This window comes from Rosa rugosa, chromosome 2 (assembly GCF_958449725.1).
Source record: "Rosa rugosa chromosome 2, drRosRugo1.1, whole genome shotgun sequence".
Taxonomy (NCBI): Eukaryota; Viridiplantae; Streptophyta; class Magnoliopsida; order Rosales; family Rosaceae; genus Rosa; species Rosa rugosa.
This window is the reverse complement of record NC_084821.1, coordinates 50,126,636-50,130,819: the sequence shown is the minus strand read 5'-3', so window position 1 is coordinate 50,130,819 and position 4,184 is coordinate 50,126,636. Positions and strand designations below refer to the sequence as shown.

Genomic DNA, 4,184 nt, shown 5'->3' with positions numbered 1-4,184 from the left:
CGGAACATTAAAGCAACTTAGCAACCTAAATTGTGTTTTTTTTTTTTCAGTTTTATTTATAATGGGACAATGCGTATTTTCAGTTAATTGTTGGTAATGTAATTTCTTTATAATTGCTGTGTCATTCATTTTTTTTGGACTTTTGGATGAGTTGCAGCTCTGTACTTTGTTGTGGACTTGTGCAATGTGCCATATGATGTACTCTTACTCTTTAGGTTCTACTAGAAATGATACCCGCGCATTGCTGCGGGATTTTTGTTAACAATTTTGTATGTAAGGCTTGTTGATGAGTTCATTCATCCAGTTGAAGCATTTGCAATAAACTGAATGCATTCATTTTTCAAGATCAAGAGACTGGTAATAATGATAACAAAATGCATGTAGAAAACTAATGTATGGCACAGAGCTAAAGGTATATGCATACAATTATTCTTTTTTGAAGGAAGAATATTTACAAATTGGTAAGACATATACATCAGAATATATATTACCAAATCCAAATTTTTTAGCTAGTCAATATATATAAGTAATACTTTCAGCCTCAATAAATCATCTTTGCTAATTGAAGTGGTTCCTCTACAATTTCATCTAAAATCTCTTATCAATGAATTTGGTGGACTCAATCACCAATTCCCACTAAACTTGAAAATAGAGTTGCACGGGAGATCCACACATAACTGACATAAGAGAAAGAAATTACGTTTGAATGGAAAACCAAAAAGTAAATAATTACTACTATTGATTAATTGCCTCAATCACCGAATTTGTTTCAGACTTATTCTTGAAACTGGCATCTCTAATGACTAATGAGGTTAGCAGAAATATATTTGAAAGCCTAATTGCTTCCATGACAGAAGCCTTCAATATATAGCTGTGCATAGAGGATGGTGCTGAAGAAAGAAAAAGAAAAAGGAATTCTTTTTGTGACAAAATAGCTTATTTTCAATTATCCATGGCTTTCTTTCTAACTGAATTAACAACAAACAGAAATATAATGAAGTCCTAAGTTTCATAATTATTTTACATATTCACCTATCCGAGCATAAATCTTTCTTATAGTGAAACTTTGTCAGGATTGAGGATATAGAAAGTGCTTCATGTGCTTGATAGTGAAATTTTGTCTAGAATACCGAATATATGAAGTTAATATAAAAGAGATCAAATAAAAGTATGATTTTTCTGTGATACTATATCTGAATGACATAATGGAAGTTAGTATGGCTTACTTTGATATTGTTTCAATTTGAGGCTTGTGAAAACTGCAAGTGCAGGTGGCCGTGTTGTCCTGATAGCCTCAATATCAAGACTGCATGAAATATCCCCCCACAATGTCACCAGTATATCTTCTTTCCTGCTTTTTTAGATTTAAACAGTTGTCAACATAACCATACCACATTCAAATACAAACAAAAAAGGACAATGAAAACGGGCAAAGATAATTAAGGTTACCTCAGAGATACAGATAATAGAAAATAAAAACTCAACTAAACCCTTCTTATTAGGCAGTATGAAGAAAAAAATGGTCATTTTCAAGTTACTTGATCATGAACTATCTGATTTTGATGTCAAAGTTGGTATATATTGACTGAGCTCTCACTAATGAGCATGATATAAGTCCTATTTGTGTGTGTATACACCGACTAATATTGATTGTCTAATAACGTCTTTCAATATGAATCTGCTTCTCACCCTTTACCATCCGATATAAATTACCAAGATGCACAGCAGATACTGATCAGTTTTCAAGGGATGAATTCAGGAGTTATTAGTATTTGCTCTGATATATATGAATATATGCACAACAACACTGATCAGTTTCAATTCAAGATACACAGCACATTAACTGATCAGTTTTCTTACATTTCAGAACGATGTTATTGGATCACAATGGAAATTACACACCAATCTCAATAGCAACTTAAACATGAGCAGCATTAAGAACAACCAGTGGCGGAGCCAGGAATTTAAGTTTACTGGGGCACAAAAAAATAATAATATAAAAATATACAAAATATGTAATTTCTATCAATTACAATGGTAATTGTGCTAGACCAGATTTCATATTTTGAAATCGATCGTTGCATAATAATCTCATCATCTATACTAATAAAACTTTCTTTCTCAATATATGAAATCAAGCAATCATTCATAAACTTGTCACCCATTCGACTGTGTAAACGGGTGAAGACTCGTTCATAGCAGAAAATACTGAGAATCATTACTTGACGATACACGCACACATGTTATTGATATAATAAAATATTTTTTAAATCGTATCTGTATTAGACTTGAAAACCTGTAAGTAATATGGAAATAGGAATTATTAACTATAACCGATTCTATTATTAATGTTAAAAAAAATTTGGGAAAGAAAAATATTATGTAAATATTATATCGAGGTTGAGAGGCTGGGAGCACCAAACACATCTCAAATTATCTCACAAAAAAGAACCAAAAAAGGAGCACGTGAGTTTATCATCGTTAGCCAAAGTTTTAATTAATTTAAAAATATATAACAAAATCAGATTGTAATATAATATTAATAATATTAATATACTATATATATTATTATTTTTTACAAAAATTGAGTGGGGCACGGGACCCACTGGGTCCCTGCCTCCCTCCGCCCCTGAGAACAACCAAAAAACAAAAGAGAGAGAAGCCATGCGTACTTTGCTTAAACAAAATCTGTCACTTAGCCACTCCTAATTGCTCATAGAAACCCATTCTTTTTGTATCACTTATCTAGATATGGAATAGAAACAAAATACGCCAAAGAAGGCAGAAACAGGGGAAAAAAATTAACAAAGAAAGAAAGAAAGAAGGGAGAGCAAGTTTTGTCACCCTATTGGTTTGGGGCCCTTAATTTTTGGTCCTCATTTCCTCCATTCCCTCATAATCTGCATAGGAATAACCAAAAGCTCTTTAAAGGTCAAGAACCAAGAGCCAAAACCTCACTTAATAAATAGTGAATAGAACATGTATCTTATTTTTCCTGTCTTAATAACAACCACATTAGCAAAACACATCTAGCTAGAGGCACAAAATAATACGTGATAACAGCAAAATTAAGAGAGAGAGAGAGAGAGACATACTATATGAATTTATTTCCTTCTTTTAGTTTTTTCTTGCTGAAATGATAGAGAGACACCATATCTCCACCCACACAAAATGCCTTGCCACTGCCCTTTAAAATTTAAAACCACTTTTTATAAGTCACCACTTGTGTAATCAAAACCAAGCAATATCACCTAATAGTATGGGACAAAAGAATGGTAGCCTATGTTAAAGAACAAAATTAGTGGCAACGGGGAGAAAAAGAAACACAATTACCTTGAATGCAATAAAACCGACATCCGGATTATCTTCCCAACTTGTGCCAATCTAGATCACCACAAACTACTCAATAATGGGTGTTATCCAAAATCCCAAACCAAACAATATAAACTAATGGCCCGGATGATCAAAGGTCAAACAGACAAATTGGAATAAGATAACAGCTACAATACAAAGCTCTAGAAAAGGAAACAACAAAGTCACTAATAAATCCAAAGGCTGGGTGAGATAGGACTGGACTGCACATCTTCTACGAACTAAGCTCTCCTAGTATTATTCCTCATCTTCGCTCTGTTACCCTAACCCAAAGTTACACTGATGTAGATTAGGCAAATACAATTCCTGGATCAGCTTCTCCGATTTCTATTGGGGGCTATTCTGGGCACAGCGGAAACAAACTCTCCTTTTCTCTCCCTTCCTCCGCCTCTCTCCGCGCAACCAAAAAATCCAAAAAGAGAGAGCAGGATTCTGGAACGACTGAATGGCAGGGCCGTAGTTAACAAAAATCTGAGTCATTTCAGACACCCAATATGAACAGTAAAATGAATAGTGCAGGAGCTTTAGTATATAGTAAATAACCTGTACTTGTAGTTGCAGCTGAATGATTAATCTGTGGATGATATGATGTAGTGGACTGCAGCAGCGGGTAAATATGGAAACCATAAATAGGCTAAAACTGTGCTGCAAGAGCTAGCCCAAAAACTGGAAAACTGACTAGTCAATAAGTATGAAAAATTGGACTGCTAAAAGTAAAAAGTTGAAAAATTGAAATGGGCCTTGTGAAACCCAAAAAACTTAGATGGCCCAATAGTTCGGTGGAAGCTCATTACAGAATCAAACCAACCGAT

The 4,184-nt window shown here is 33.9% G+C and overlaps 1 long non-coding RNA gene across 2 annotated transcripts; it reads right to left on the bottom strand.

Annotated features, from left to right (window-relative positions):
* Positions 1-407: 407 nt before the first annotated feature.
* Positions 408-3,173, bottom strand: LOC133734761 (uncharacterized). 2 transcript variants are annotated; one of them, XR_009858557.1, is made up of 4 exons: positions 3,096-3,173; positions 2,845-2,900; positions 1,227-1,351; positions 408-890 (listed from the first exon to the last, which is right to left on the bottom strand). It is a non-coding gene; the product is annotated as an uncharacterized LOC133734761 (long non-coding RNA). The 2 variants fall into 2 exon arrangements; XR_009858556.1 differs by lacking the exon at positions 3,096-3,173 and having other exon boundaries at positions 2,845-3,057.
* Between the last annotated feature and the right edge of the window lie 1,011 nt (positions 3,174-4,184).